At 40.2% G+C, this 16,788-nt stretch overlaps 1 pseudogene; it reads left to right on the top strand.

Annotated features, from left to right (window-relative positions):
- Window positions 1–16,788, top strand: part of LOC128949764 (inositol polyphosphate 4-phosphatase type II-like) — a 137,550-nt pseudogene that overhangs the window by 4,434 nt on the left and 116,328 nt on the right.

Raw genomic sequence — 16,788 nt, 5'->3', positions numbered from 1 at the left:
GCAGAATGCATTTCTCATTTGTATACCCTGACAAAAGAATTGATTGTTGCTGCCTGCTTTTAGGTATGTAGATTTATACCTGACAACTAGCTCTAAGTTCACAAGTAGTAACAAACGATAGAAACCAGCTTAACCACTGGTAGCAATTAGCTGTTTTAGAATGTGTTTGAAAAGGTTGTGTAACTGGGGAAATTGTCAGACAAGAGAAGATCCAATCAGGCTGCTAAAAGAGATTTTGTGGGCAAATGAAATGAGTACTTCGGTAAAATTCCTTACTATTGCAGCGTATGCGCGTGCACACTGGTGGGCTGGGGCTGATGAGCCTCTGGCAGGGAGCTTTGCAGAAGCTGCAAATGTTTTCAGTGGAAAGGAGACCTCAGCTCAGTTCTGCGGCATGTGACTTCCTATTTCGGTAGGTTACTTCCAAGGGACTTCCTCTGTTAAATGGACTCGTCTCTGGAGATTTAATCTGGAGCTGGAGCGTGGTCTGCTTTGTCCTGTGCCTCTGACAGCACTTTCCTGGAGTTTGCTTTGGAGTATTTCATTTTTATTTTGCACTGTCTCCAGCGTGCAAGGGTCTAGTGGCTGCTACTCGTGATCGGAAGCTGAGCACGTTTGTCCAGGTCTCAGTGGTGCATCCAGCAGAGCACATTGCCGCGCGGTATTCGAGCACTGAAATCGTGGAGGTGAGAGTCTTCCTTACTCAATTAACATGCTGATTGTTCCATTGCTCATTTCTTCCTTAGAAAGTGAGTTAGGAATAAAACAAGTTGGTGCATAGTGCCAGGTAAGACAAGCACACCCTGGCAGTTAGTAAAGCATACTGAAGTGTGCTGTAGTTCTTGGCATTTAAGCAGGATCAAGAGAAATTCACTTGGCTTCTCATGAAAGCTCTGTTGTTCCAAGTGGAGGCATGGAGAATATTCCAATTCTCCAGACACAGGTTTAGAATGAAACAGGGAATAGTTGCTCTCATGAAGGGACAAGGCAATGCAAAATAAAACTTAATTAAGAGTATAGTGAGTTTGGAAAGTATTTTTAAATGCAGAAAAGCATAGGTGTATTACATGGTCTGTTATCCTATTTGGTTTTTGTTCTATTTTTTCCATTAAAGAGCTGATGCTTTTGCAATTTGAAAAATATTACTCTAGATCTATAATTTGGGAAAGAAATGTGTGTATGTAATGTCTGTGACTTTACATGTAAGAATTAGTAATTGGTACCATACGTGACAACAAAAGTCGTCTGAGGCTGCTTTGCTAATCCTGACTTTGCCCTGTAAGCATTGGTGTCAGAAACAGCGAAAATGGTTCAGAGAAAATGAAGGGTGAGCAATGTAGATGTAACTTGCTTAACTTACAGGGGAGATTCATTAAGAGCAGGAAAGTCTCATTGTAAACACACACATGATTTCACCAGAGGCTTGTTTTAACTCTTAAATACAATGAGAATATTTCATGAGGTCTTTGTGTGATTACTTTCAACCAACTACTAATTAAATTATTATGATTTCAGCCCTCAACCATCCTGAAACTGTCTAATTCAAATATCTTGTATCTGATCAGGATGTCTCATTGCAGACTGTCTGGAATGATGTTGTGCAAAAGATGGATAGATAACCATGTATTCTTTGAAATAGAAGTTGATGCATTTCCTAATACAATGTCCTAGACCTCAATAAATTCCTGAATTTGTTTTATCAAGGTTCTTGGCTTTGTAGTCAAGCTTTGGTGGAGGGCAAGGCAGGGTCACAGAAAGTTAATCCGTAAGATAAATTACCTTTGTCGTGCACAAGCCTTTTTTTTTTTTTTTTTAATTACTTAATGGAAAATTTAATGATACCCACCTGGTAATCTTTGGCAATTAGGTGTAATTAAACATGAAGAAATTATAAATAATGTTTTGCATTATTCATTTAATTGTACATCTTTAGCTATGATATAGTTAGTTCTGTGTACAGCTTTTAAGTGTAATCATAATGTTTCAAAGCACAGGAATTTTATTTTATAGCAGTACAGCCTAAAGAGGAATATTTCAATCCCCTCTCCACAAAATCAGTATCCTTAATGTAATACTGAGAGTCTCTGTAGCATTTCTATACACTCAGTATTGTGGCTTAATGAAGATTGCTCTTTTTTGTATGTGTGTGCATGTTAAATCCTTAGTTCATCTAAATTAAGATGAAATTTTGGTACTTTCAAAAAGTGTTGAGGGAGTAAGAAAGGTTTTTTGGTTATTATAGGTTGTATTCCAGAACCTGGTACTAGCTGAGCTGTTTAAAAATGTGATAGCAGGCTCTGCCTCTGAAGCACTTCATATCCTTCCCAGTTAAAAAAACTTTCCAGGAAGTTCTTGTAGTTTTGTTTGGGTTTTGCTTGTTTGCTTTTAGCTTTCCTGATAAAGTTTTAAGGCTGTTTGTTTTTTCTCTTTGATTGGGTAATAAAACTGAGCTGTTTCCATCTCTCTGCTGTAGACAGCTGGCACCCTCTGGGTTTCTGTACCTCCACAGTGACACCCTTCACATTGCTCAGCTGTCCTTACTGAGTGTTTGCCCATGTTGCACAGGGTACAAAAGATCCTCTGTTTCTGACTGGTGTGACCTTCCCACCGGAATACCCCATCTATGAGGAAACTAAAATAAAACTCACGGTCTACGATGTCAAAGATAAATCCCAAGACACGGTAAGCGCTTTGCTTCAGTCCGTGCACAGATCTGACTGAGGAATGAGTTTCTTGCTGTGTTGTTCTTCGGCTCTCATTAGCAAATTGGGGAGATGGTTTGATGTCAAATTGGTTTTGTTGTTCTCTTGTGCCTAAAATCTACTTCATCTGTTGTTGATATGTTAGAGACTAGAGAAAGAGAACCATGCACTTAAGGTGGGCTTTTTGCTATTGGCTTTTTAACTGGTTACATGAGTCAGCACAGGTATTCCTGGCAAAGAAAAGACTGCTCTCTTGTGCTTTTTGAGAGCAGAGAACACATGGAATAGACTCTGATAGCACTGCTGTGAATAACTTTTCAGAAATATATTTCTGATAATATTTTACTTCTCTGCATAAACCAGAATGACAGTAGAGCCTGTAACTTGGGAGAGAGCTACTCCTATTTAATCTCTTGGGTGGTGATACCTGCAGCTTTCTGTTGCTGCTTTTGTTCTTGATTTGTAGCAGTCCAAACTCTACAGCTAAAGGTGAATCATTTGGGGTTCCAGTGTTGTAGACTCTTGAGTACAGAGTCAGCTTTTTATTCTTGGGAGTTACTCACTTGGGCTGATACATGGAGGTCAGAGGAACAATCTGAGTGGTTAAACTGCCAAATAAAGAGCTTGAGTACTATTTGATGTGTTCCAGATAATCCAAGACAGCCTTAGACAAGGGCTAAGCCTTTGTCTTAGCCTAGGACAGAGCTAGATGTCATAACAGGACCTGTGGGAGATGTGTATTTTTCTTCTGCAGCAGGCTGGAGTCCAGCTGATTAGTTTGCTCTCAGCCATCAAGAATGGCCACGTTGACACCTGTGTTGAATTGACTGAATTGCTCTGTAGTTGGCACCCAGCATGATGAAAGCAAGTGCAAGCTTCTGTCCTGGCTGTATATATGTTCATTATCTAGAAGAAGGTAATCGAGGACATGATTTGAAGCTTGGGACTGTCTTTGAGCTGCTTACAAAAGTAAAGTTCTATGTTTTGAGAACTTGTAATTTTTTCAGGTAGAAAATTATTGGTCTATTTGTTTAAATTTTCAACCTTTGTGAGCCAGCAGGTTGCTTCTGTCCCCTCACTGTGCTCTTTCATGGGAATATGTGGAGTGTCTTAAGCATCAAATCTGAATTTCTTCTCTGTTTAAGAAGGGAAGGGACATGTATATGCATTTTATAATGTATATATTTTAAATTTGGTGTTGGATTAGACTACAGGGACTTAAAATGGGATCTGCTGTTTCTTCAATAGAGTTGTCACCTGTGGACAGGTAACAGGCATTGAGTTAATGGAGTTGGACTTTGTCCTTCCCTTCCAGTTTCATTTTGACTGACAGATGCTGGAAAATAATATCCTATCAGTAAGTGATAAAAGTGAACTGGGTTGGTAGTACTTTTTCCCTGTGTTACTGCTTTTCTAGCTCCAGGCTCCTCTACTGCCACTTATGAAAGAGAAGATCTACCCTAGAGAACTAATAGAACTTGATAAGCTTTTTGCAAACATGTAAGGACTTTCTGTAACTGTTCCTTACAATTGTAGTTCAGGACTAGAGTCTCTCCCAGGGAATCCCACTGATGTAGCTTGTAAATCACGAGATAATACCTTTCTCTTTTGTCGTAGCATTTGTATTGTTCCTATGTGAAACATTCTAGATCTGTGCTGTAGGACCTTTTTGTGGGGGCAAGTATTGATCTCATCTCTGATTTACATACATTTAGCATTTTTTACTACTCAACCATTTTAAGCTGGATGTAGGCAATAAAAAATTAAATAAGATGCAAGATTTAAATCAAGATGAGCTGCAGCATATGTGAATGACCCCAGGCTACCCTAGTTGCAACTTCGTCTGTGGCAATATTTCCACTTCTGTTTACATCCCAGAATCTCAGTCATGCTATCACTTGACTTTCTTACCTGTAATTAATTAGAAACCATCATGCTTTCTATTAGTTTGGGTGATTTTTTTTCAAGTCTGGATGTTTATGTAGGCTCATAAGAGTCAGGTTAAAACGAGCTATAATTTGATATCATTACCAGCATAGCTGCAACAGCACGGATCTCCATGCTTGGAGATCAAACCAAACAAACTGGATATGTCCCTTTGGCAGTGAAACTGCTCCCAGGGCTGTGGTGTCACAGCTCTGATTCTCCAGTCTGCAGCAGAGCTGGCTTTCCTGTTCTTCAAAAAGTGCTGCCACGTATTACAGCTGCCAAATGTAGTCCCACCATTCCTCCAAACGGACAGGTAATCCAGTTTTGGGTGGGGGGGAATCCAGGCCTGCTAGGCATGCCCTGCTCTTCCAGGCTGTGCTCCAGAGCAGATGTGAGCTCAAATCATTGGGCATTTGTAGCAGAAATAAACCTTGGATTGGACTGTGAGCTGTTCTGCAGAAATCGTGTTACAGCAATAATTCCCACAGCATCAGGGCTGTGCTACTGCTTGCCTCAGTTAATGAGCTCAAAGTAGTTAATATCTCTTGTCACAAATAAATACTTTAACTTTTCTTATTTATTTTGATGCAACTATAGGAAGTGAATTCTGTGCATGAATTAAACTCAGCAGGATTTTACTACCACAAATAGAAGACTGTAGAGAAGGCGGGAAAAGGGCAGTGAGTACATCACGGGTAAAGCATTTTCTTGTTGTCAAAGGTTTGACATTGGCACAAGGCCAAATGCCCCCATGAAAATACACCTTCTCTGGTGTCTGCTGTGAGATTTTGACCAGGAATAAACAAAGCAGGCTCTCACTTGAAAAAGAAGAAAAATTTATTAACTAAACTACAAAAACAATTACCAAACTACACACAAAAGAAAGGGGAAAAAAAAAAACACAAGGAAAATGAAAACCTCACAAAAACACTCTCCTCCTCCTCCTCCCCCCCCCAAATTCCCAATACAATACAATCCAAAATCAATTCTGGGTCCAGCACCACCCTTTAGAATACTCGACTTCAGTTCCTCAAGAGGAGAGGGAGTCCTTCCATGTGTCATGGTGGCCTTTTCCGTCCTTGTTCCGGTGCTCTCACCACCGGACCAGAATCAGGGCTGCTTCCAGGGTTGTCCTTTTAAGGAGGCTGTGTCCAGTTCCAGAAAAGCTCAATCTCTCACCTCTGGGACATCTGTCCCCCCCATATTTTATATACCCCCTGGGGCCGAGGGGTGCCCACACTGAATCTTCTTTGGCTCTGGGACATTTCTCCCCCTGGACTCAGTCTCTGTATTACACGGAAACATAGCTCTGTCCATGGCTACACAAAAGAGTCCAGCATAAAATGCCACTCCCTCTTCTCCATCTTTCCAACATCTCTCACTCTCTCTCTCTCTCTGGTCCAGACCTTCATCACTCGCTCATTTCCTTCGTCCTCCTCCACTCTTATCTCTCGTCTAGGAAGGGGTAATGTTCTGTGAAGTTTTCATTGTCCAAAAAAAAAGGGTGAAAAACTCCTCCAAGCGGCTGGACTCCTGGCTGCACCCCCCCCATCTCCTCAGCCGGGCTGCCTGCTGCCAGCACATGTTTACTGCTTTCAAGGTAACGGCACACAAACACAGGCTGCCCTCTCTCTCTCTCTGTCTGTCTCCAAGGGGGGGGAACAGGCTGCCCATTGCTTCCTGGCATTTCTTTACTTCTTCCTTCCACCCTTGGGGGGGGCCAGGCCTACCTCTCCCGGGCCGGGCCGCATGGCTTTTCCCCTCCCCCCGCCCAGCCAGCAACTGGGCCGGGGGAAGAGACCCAACTCCTTCGCCGCCGGAAATCCAAAGAGAAGCTGCCGGGGGAGAGCCCTGCTTTTACCCTGTGTTCTCAGAGGTGGATCCCAGTGCCCAGTGGTTAGGCCAGATGGCAATATTCAAATCTGAGCACTCATTGGCCCCATCCACACAACATCCCAGAAATCCTGTTTCCGGGTCAAACCATGACACTTGGGTTTTGTTAAACCTGGCTCTGACTGTACAAGAGAATTTGCTCTCATTTTCAAATCTGCTGGAATTTTACTATAATAGAAAACTAACTAAATACTTCTTGAGTTGTGCACACAAGTGATAACATTAAAGTGAAAGAAGATGCTCCTCATTGAGAAACAACCAGAATTTATTTTTGGCCTGCTCTTTAAAAAAAAAAAAAATCTTGAAAATTACCTTTCAATGCTAGTATTCCTGTACCAGGAAGCTTTTAGTTGCTTCACTCTTGACTGTCACTTCACTTCCATTATGTAAGAAGTATGGTTTAATTATATTGAAATACTGTGCAGCTGGGATCACATTCACTCTGCTTGACACCCGGAATGTTCAGACTGCACTTCTCACTTTTTATGCTTCTCTGTCTGATGTTGATCATAATTATATCTTGGCTGTGTCAGATTTTATGTTATTGCGGCTTTTTAGGTTGATGAAAGGGGGGTTTTTGTTTGTTTTGACTAGTCTTTCTAAGTGATTTGTTACTGTAAGTTTTCACGTAAATAGAAACTTTTAAGAAAGACTATGGTATTCCCAGTTCACTTAGATATACTCAGAACAACGTAGCTGAAACGCTTATGAAATATCCTTTAAATATTTCCAGCGAAGCCACGCATACAGATCGGTGGGTAATGCCATATTGTGAGAAATGCATAGTGACATCTGTTTCTACATCACAAAGATTTTTCTTCTCATATTGCCGTGGGCAAATTTATGTTTTGCTGGCTTGAGCTACACTGTCTTTAGGATTTTATAAAGTTGGGTTTTTTGTAATGCTGGGGCTGTACCTGTTCTATGTCATTGTCAAATAAGATCAGAATTATAGGCTTATAAATCGTTGAAAAATTACCTCTGTCCCACTTTTGCACAGGCATGCTGTTCTTACCTTTCTTATAGGCATGTAGGTTAGCCCAGTTTGGTCTGGCAAGATTTAGAGCTGAAGCTGGGCTCATTCTCTGGGACAATACTGCATAGCACGAGTCAGGTACCACTGCTGCATGGCAGAGCCACAGAGAATACAAAGCTGATGGTTTTGTGTTCCACTGAGAGAAGTCTACTCAGTGTGGACTCCTCCTCCTCCTCTGCTCCTCATCTGGGAGGCAGTGGGTGTTGTTCTTTGTTTGGAATATGTCTATCCTGCAGCAAGAATTAACCTCATACCCAGTGAGTTGGCCACTTCTTTTTCATCCACACATGGACAAGTGCTGGGAACAGAGGCAGGAGCAACTTTCTGAACCTGCTGGGAACTTTCTATATCTGATCTTTGCGTCATCCCTTCAAAGATAATCTCCTTTGGATGGATATTACTATTGGAATTCATGTGCGGTACTGAAAGTTACACACAGCCACTCCAGTGTTATCTCCTGAGGGCAAGGAGAAACTGGATGTATAAAATACTGTTAAAATATTGCATTTGACAGTCCGGTCTCCCTTTTTTTACTCCCCAAATTTCATCTTAATCACTCAGAATAAAAGTCGACTCATTTGATAATCTTAGAAGTAGTGGGGCTAGAAGTTCTGTTTTTGATATGGGAATATATCTTGTAAAGTGGCAATTTAAGATTACTCAGGCTTTAAATAACTTGTCTTCTAACTTTTGGGGTTTAAATTTTCTATTAAACCTGTTCACTGGGAATGATATTTTGCAAAAGGCTTTGCTTTGTGTGTTTCTTGATTTTGCAAGCGCCCCTGTTAAAATTGAATCCTGCTGGGGTGAGCTGGAAAATGAGGCCTGTCCATCACGACAGAGGCGTTTTGAGTTAAGCCAAATCTGAAGTGACAGCGTTCTGTGTTCCCTTGTGGGCACTGATCCCTGTTACACCACCACCACCATGCAGTTTGGTCCTTGTGCCTTTGCCATCTCTGCTGAGGGGACACTGGAGCACCAGGAGTGCTGCAGGGCAGTGTGTAAAATGCATTGGCAGAGATCAATGTGAAATCTCTACCTCGCCTTCCCGTTCTCTGCCTGCACCACAGTGCACACAGTCCCTCATTCCTGCGAATGCTAAAAATACCGAAACAGTTTATCTTCAAAAGCTGAAGCAAAGTGGTATACTTTGTTTAAAGACAAAAACACCTAAGTCTTCCCTTTATCAGTTGTGTTCCCTGCTGTCTCTGCAGGATTTGCAGAGAAATATTGCCTTAAACTAGAAACTCCTATTATCTCATTCTCCGTAATAGAGCAGTACTGTAGTCTGCTACAGTCCTACCCACAGAAGTACTTGCATTAAAGCTTTAGATGTTCATCTTTCTCTGCAAAATCATCTATTTTTTTCATAAATATATATTTGATGATAGATTTAGTTTTCCTTTTGCATCAGGCTGGATGTTCTTACTAAACATCATTATTAGGAGGAGGAGAGGAACGTCTTTTGATTCTTCGAGGCACCTGCATGTTGAATCCCTCTAAAGTATTGTCAGTTGTTTCCGTATTTTTTAAAAGTCTTGGATGCAAAAAGGGAAAGTCAAACTACTGACTTTTCTTTGGGTTTATATTGATATAAATTCTTTCTTTGAAGTGGCTGAGCTACAAATAGGTTTCATATATCTTAGTCTATCTGTAAGAGAATTGAGGAGAAGTGTCAAGACTGGTCAAGTTACAGTTATAGGCTTAAAGTCCATTTGTAGCCTTACTGCTCTTTGCACCTCACCTTTGAAAATTTAGTGGGAGGATTTGGTTTTGCAAAAATCTTTCTCCCTTTGAAACTATCTACTACTTTTTCTCCTACCCTTTTATTACTTTTTTTTCTTTTCTTATTGAGGAAAACTCCTCCCTCTTCCTGTATCTTCAGGGAAAATTGTAACCTACTGTTTGTTAATTTTCTATTTTCTTTTCCTTTTCCACCTGCTCTGCCAATCAAATGTTATTTGCTGCCTCACATCAGGCAAAGGTTTGTTCTAAGAGCTGACATTTGGGCAAAGGTTTGTACAAGTACCTAGCAATGAGACTAATGGTATTCTCTGAGAGTTTAAAGGGTTGCCTTGAAAATTGCTTAGGAAGAAAAGAACGAATTAGTAAATGATTGCATTTTCCTGTAAATTTTACTGGACAAGGCACTGGAGGAGCTGCTCATCCCTCAGGAGGGATGGCTGGTGCTGGATACTGAAGCCCTCCTAGGGAGCCCAGGCACACCACAGGGGTGAAGGATTTCCTTGAGCTAAATGCAGCAACATGGAAATGTTAGAGTCACTTCAAGGATGAGATTTGTTTGTTCTCATTGGTCATTTTTTATTTGTTGTCAGTTTTTCATTTCTTGATCAGTTCTTCCAGCTCAGATGCACGGGTAGCCAGACAACAGCTGGCCTTGCTATTAAAGTCTGGAGCAAAGAAGGCATTTGAAGTACCTCAGCCTTTCCCTCGTCTTTTGTCTCTGTGTGTCTCTGCATCCATTAAAGATGAGGTTCTCCTTAGCCCTCCTTTTGTAGCTAACGTATTTATAGAAACATTTGTTACTGTCTTTGATGGCAGACGCCAAATGAAATGTCAGCTAGCCTTTGGTCTTTCTAATTTTCTCCCTGTATAAGCGAATGGAATCCTTGTAGTCCTCCTGCATTGCTTTCCCTTTCTTCCAAGGGCCACAAACTCTCTTTTTCTCCTTGAGTCCCAGCTCTAGACAATCCTAACAGAGCCCTTCCTAACATGTGGGGCTACCCCACCTCCTATCTCCTTCCTTGCTTACCCCTTCTGAAGGGTTTGTAGACATTGCACCCTTTGTAGAGATTGATGTCAAACAGAGCAAAGTATCCCATCAGGATTGAAAAGATGAAAAGAAAGGTGTATGGAGCAGTGGTAAGTCTGCCCTTGCTTCTGTGCTATGAGAGCAGGTACTCAGAGGTTGGAACCAGATTTTTCTTTGGAGGTTTTGGAGTGTGTGCTCTGTGAAATTGAAAGCAGCAAATTCAATCTGTTAGAACAGATTTTTCTTCCTCTGCCGTGTGCCTCATAAAAGTGTCTTTTACAGTTACAGCCATGCTTGTACCAGTAAATGTTTACATTTGAAAATTTGTACCTAAAAACTAAAGCTGAGGAAATAATTCTATTAAAAAATAACGTTAGAAACATATGCACTGGACGTAACGTGAGACTTTATCTTCTTGAGCAAATTTTTGCTGGAAGAGCACAGTAAATTGCTCTCAAAGCAAACTAGTTCAACGTTTTGTACTATGCTGTATTTTAAATATTTGATGAATAAACATGAAAGGCTTGTGTAATCATTTAGGATTTCCAATGCTGTTAGAAGTGCACGTATCATTGTATTTTACAGTAATCAAAGCCTCTTGATGTAATCATTATGCAGTATTTTACAGAGCTAAATTCCCATGTGGCTGAAATTCTCCATGCTTGTCTTTCTTCATGCCAAAAATGAGGATTTTGTTTTGATCTGTTCTTTGTTTTGTCCTGTTCGTCACAGATTGTGTGATCTCAAAGAGAGGGCAAGAATCCCTGCCTTCTAACATGCATCGTTTTTAAACAATGCAGCTTGCGTAGTGATGACCAGAAAGCCAGGAGAACAAACGAAAAAAATGCAGTCTTGTAGCATGGTCAGAATTTAGTGCATGTGGTCCTGTCAAAATCTCAGCAGCATAAATGTGAATGAGCACTATCAACAGCAACAATTGTGGGCCCAAGGTTTCAGTGTGCAAAGCAGTTACTGCATTCAGCAGAGCATCAGCTGCTTTGTAGTGTTCTGGCAATTTGTGGTGTCTGAGATGTCCTTTCACCTTGAATTTATTACTTTTAGGTGAGATCTTGGGTTATAACCAAGGATTCACTGACACAGGGAGACATTGGTTATGTTTCTATTTATTCTTTTTTTGGTGGTTTTTTTCACCATTCTTCAGTGATGAGAATTCAGTGCATTTTGTTCCCCCTCCCTTCTGTCCTCCCTTCCCACCTCACCCTCCACCACCCTCCTGAGTTCTTCTCATTGCAATCATGGTATTTTTAAAGCAAGAATAGTTGAATACTTTTAGAGTACCATGCAGCTGTTGATCTTTATTCTTGCAGGCTTATCATCCTTAAATCCCTTGCTGTATACACAGTCTCACTAACGTCAACGAAATTCAGAGGTCTCTCACTGGAGAGGAAGTAGAGGAATGTATTTCGTCTGCAAGTTGCTAAGCAGACATGTTGTCACACACATCAGGAATAGTAAGTAAGCAGAACATTTCTAGCATATGTATTCTTGTGAGATAAAATGAAGGTTTTGAGTGTGTCTATGTTATATGTTAGTCTGACTTGATATCTGCCTTGACAACCCTTTCTGGTGGAATCTGAAATCATTTTACTTCATGTATCTCACTGTTGCCTATGGTTGTCTACATTGCTCAGCTTTTTGGTTCTAAGGCAAGACCGTGGGCATTTGTTACTGTATTTTTAGTGAAAGAAAGAAAATTTCTAGATCTCTCCGTGGAGTAGAAGTCTGGGTCTTTTAGCAAAAACAAATTGTGCAGGTGTAAGTGTCTTAGAAATTGGTCTCTACTATTTCCATCAAAATCTGGCAGCAGCAGTTGGAGCAGCATTGTATCACAGCGCTTCAGGGTTTTTTTCCCTACTTTACAGAAGTTTTACTGGGTGTATTAGAAGTGCATCCAGAGTTACAAGCTATTTCCTTTCATTGCAACAGCATCTACACTGTGAGTAGTTGTGTGTAGGTATGTTTTGTCTTAAAATGCAGATCCATGAGTTTGTGTTGGAAAAATAATTTCTCTGTTGAGAACCCTTCAGACAGGTTTGTTTGCTTCTGAACAGAAGGTCTGTGTCATGAGGGACAAATGTGATTTTTTGCCTGTAGAAGGCAGCGGTTAGTATGTTTTTGAGATCCTTGGAAGGCTTGGATTTTGGCACACAGCTGCCTCAGCGAAATCGAACACTGAGGTCTTTGATTGTTATAGCTGTAGATTCTCATTGCCTCTGTTCCTGCTGAATAACTTGGCAGCTTTTCAAAAAGAAGTAATTGCTAGACTCTTGCTAAAGAAATTATCTCTGAACGTGGAAGCTCTGGATGGTTACTGCCCAATTATTGCTACCCTGTTTTGAAATAACGTCATCCCTGTGAGACAAGGAAGGTTCTGGATAATTAGCTGGGTCCAAATGGCTTTCAGGCTTGGGTATGACAGAAGACTGTCTTTGCAGTATAAATTAAAGTATAGGCACATAGACCCAATTTCATTGAGAGGCTTCCCGAGAGACTTTTCTCTCTGACCCAAAATAGTCATGTCCAAAGTTTCATTGCCCATTAAGACGACCTTGGCATTATCAGCCTGCAGTCCTCTCGTGGTGAATAACTCTGTCTGGACTTAGAATTAGCCCTGTACAGAGTATTTGATAGTAGGGCAGGGATGTATTCCTTTTCTCTACTGCTTTCTGAAGTTCCTTAGGCAGCATCTCAGTGGCCCCTGGAAAAGGCTCCTCTCGGAGGGACCACAGGGCCTGAAGTGTTCATGTCTGTTCTCAGGCAGGCGAAACTCATAATGAGCAGGGTATTCAGTATGAAGACAAAAAGCCTGTTGACTCCAGTGGCATAAACTCCACAGGAATAGGACACTGGCATTCTTAACATCTGAACTATTGTTCCTCATAATCCATGAGCTATCTTTTGAAGGAGTTGAAGAGACGGTAACAAGAAGTGAAGGGGTGTTATGCAGTTTGAAAAAGCAAAGCATTATTTGCCCTGGGTTTGGTTTGTTTCCCCCCTTTTCCTGCCAGTTCATTTTTTTTTCCAGATTTGCAGTTTGGTTTCCCTGCTAGGTGTGCAGCCTGTTCTGTATGCTCAGCATGGACCACGCTGTTTATTTGATGTTTCTGAAACTCCTAGATGAAGCTGCTTTTAGAGTTACCTGATTTTTTTTCACTTTTATTTTAAGACAAATTGGATGTAACCATTGACTACAGGTGTCTATATGTGATGAATTTTGCAAGTATTTTTCTTAATATCTTAAAAACATGTTCAGAGAATATCAAATTGTCTAGTGTGCTTGCCTATACCAAAATAGTGATTCAAGTACTTTATTTCATTTTATTGTGGTTGCTCATTTATGTGATGTATTCATGTCTTGTTCAGGATTAGCCCTGCAACATATGAGAAAAAGCCTTCAATACTTTATTAAAATAATTTAATTTTTCAATGAAATATGTAAGTTGGCTTTTCCAAAGAAGGAAACGTTGTCATTACCATTAAACTAATGTAATAATATTGCATTATTATTAGCAGTTATTTTAAGCAGATCATCACTTTATCTTAAATTAGCCTCTCCTGTTACTGTGAGGCCATTCACTTCTAATAACACCTCACCTTCCTGAAGAACACAGTGGTTAATGGGGACGTTTGGTTTGGCTCATATTTCTAAAATGCTTTCATTTTCTTGTCCTCCATGAAATTTAAACTGTTCTAAAAGCTGATATTAGACAAAGTACCCTTTAAATGTTTGAAATAAAATTCCAAGAATGTTCACCTGGTGTGTTTGATTTCCCTTGAATTAGGTTTGGTTTGGTTTGATTGGGAGATACTTTTAGGGGGGAAAGGGACTGTTTCTGTCAAGATCCTTGGCCTGATAGTGCTTTAAACCTCGTAGGCCTAGCTGGCTGGATGAGTCAGAATTTCCATGTGGTGTAACTGCTGGAGCTTGAGCTGGCTCGGAGTTTGCGGGCAGGGTGCTGCTTGCAGCCTGGAATGTAGGTTAGTGTCTCAGCCACAGTGGCATTTGCAGGAGACAGGGCTAGGATTCTAAAAGGTGCATGTCCTTACATGAAGGTTTCTACATTCATTTCTGGAAGGCAGCTTAAGTTGTTTCCTTTAATCTCTTACTCCTCCTCCTGGTTTTCAGAGCAGTAAGGAGGTCACATATAGGTGGATTATTTTCTAAGCTAGGTGTAAAGACTGGAGTTTGTACCCAAGAGCAGAGTGTGCTGCTTAGTGCTCTTTTTCCTGTGTGCTGCTTCTAGAGTCAATATTAACAAAGTCCTATGAAAAATGAAAACAGTCTATGATAAAACAATGAATAGCATTGAAGGTCTGCTGCATGTTAATAGAGCAGTTCGTATTCATGCAGGAGGAATTTGTATACCTGTATTTAGAGACATGCAGTCTTAGAAAAGATGCTACTTTTTGAGGTATAGTTTCTTCAAGATGTTTAAAGGAAAAGGCTGGAATGTAGGCTACGGTATCAGGTATCTTTATTTACATTTTTTGTTTGTTTGTTTGTGTTTTCCTCTTTCTAAATCTAGATAGTCCTTGTTACTGCTGATCAAGTTCACTGTCTCTCCTTAACCTTTCAGTTTTTAGGGAAGGGAGCTGAAGTAGTGCTTGTGTTGCTACATTTGATTAGCTTCAGATCCAGAGCTGGAAATGTACGAGTTCTGTTAATAAATCCTTTTCTCTAGTGTCTCTCTGGAAGTTGAAGTGATGTGTGACTGCAGGATTTCCCTGGTGATATCACTTCAAACACAGAGTTGTTTGCAACATGTACTGAGTGCTCCCACGTCTTTCTTCTGAGGGTTCTGTTAAAAGTGTTACTGTTCACATAACTCTGAAAATTTCTTGCTAATGAAAATTTTCTTTGCAGTAAATGTACATGAAAATTTACCTACTTTCAGCTCCAGAACTTGTATTTGAATCCAGTCTTTTCAGATATAATGGGATTCTTAATCAGTCTGTCCTTATTTGGAACTGAAAGGAAATTTGTTGAAAAAAGCAAAGAGAAAAAGGGAAGAGTAGATTCCTCACTGATCTTCATGGAAATTGTTAAATTTGCCATGAACTTTTTATGTTGCTCATGGTGCTTGCTGCTGTAGTTCCCTTCTGTTAATTTCAGAAAGTTGAAGAGTCAGGTCAGTAGCAAATGAAACCAGTTCTGCTGACAAACTTACAGATTTCTGAAAAGTGCCCTAAAAAATAACAGTTTCTTTTCAATGGCTTTATGATTTGTGGCATCCTCTGTTTCACGGTCCTACCTTGTTTGTCTTTTAAAGCACAACACATCATACCCTTGAACAAAAGGGAGATTTCTGACATAAATTTCACTGAATATTTTTCATTCAGTTGGCTGCTGCAAAGGCAGTTGATTCTTATATAATTTTCATTCACCTGTAGAATTAGATTTATGTAATTTGTGATAGGCTCTGCTGCATGTCACTATTTGTTACTTTTTTACCTTTTAGCATGGATTTACCACAGCAGTGCAAAGAAAAAAGGCAGTTTATCCTGCATGACAAAGTTACTCCCCTAACACACAGAGTTTGCACGTAACCTACTAAGACTGTAGATGTTACTATTTATGTGCTGTATAGCCTTTGGGGAAATCATAGCTTATACACTGGGCTGGAAAAAGACTGAAAGGTCTGGAATGGGACTGGATTGTCTAAGGTGCTTTTTAAGAAGGAAACATGAGTTTTTAATGTTTTTTCATTTTTTTCCTTCATGTTAGAACTTCTGCTGTAGCTGAAGAGTATGTTAACTCTTATGGGTAGATTTTATAAAGGTATTCTGATGGGAGATACTTATACACCTGGAGATGTCAATGGGCTGCTCAATGGATTTGAATCAAATTAGACATCCAATTTCCCATTTTTTTTAGGTATTTGAGATACTTTTTTTTTTTTTTTTTTAGCCCCATGTATCTCCTCAGGCACTTTTAAAACTGCTTGAAGAAATGTGTCAGCACCATTTTCAGACTCCGTGTGCATTTGAAAAATGTGACCCTGACTTCTCCAGAGTGGTGCCCAACAGAGCATCTCTGTTAGAATGCAGAGTTCAGCCTACCTACACAAAGCAGTATGCTCCATTAACTTCAGAGAGGAAGACCAAGCACCTTTCCAAGAATTCATTAATCAGGGGTCTGGATGAAACACATTCCTGGGAGTCAAAAAACAAACACATTTTGCTTCCCTCTCCATCCTTTTTTAGTGAAAAAACTTAGCAATAAAACTCTTAAACTGAAATATGAACGTGTGTTCATTACTCCTGTTCTTACAGTCACAGGAAGGTCCATGAAGGCTGTGATGCCTTTTGCTTCTAAATCTTTGTTATAAAGGACCACTGGAAAGGAAAGTAAGTGTTTAGAACAGCAACAAGAATGCATTTAGGAAATTTCAGCTCTGTCAGCAAGTCCTTTCTGAAATTCCTATTCTCTTGCA

Source organism: Melozone crissalis, unplaced genomic scaffold (assembly GCF_028551555.1).
Source record: "Melozone crissalis strain CALT ecotype California unplaced genomic scaffold, PUWL_Pcris_2 ptg000286l_1, whole genome shotgun sequence".
In the NCBI taxonomy this organism is placed as follows: Eukaryota; Metazoa; Chordata; class Aves; order Passeriformes; family Passerellidae; genus Melozone; species Melozone crissalis.
Note: the sequence above shows the minus strand (reverse complement) of the source record. Positions and strands in the feature narration are given on the sequence as shown.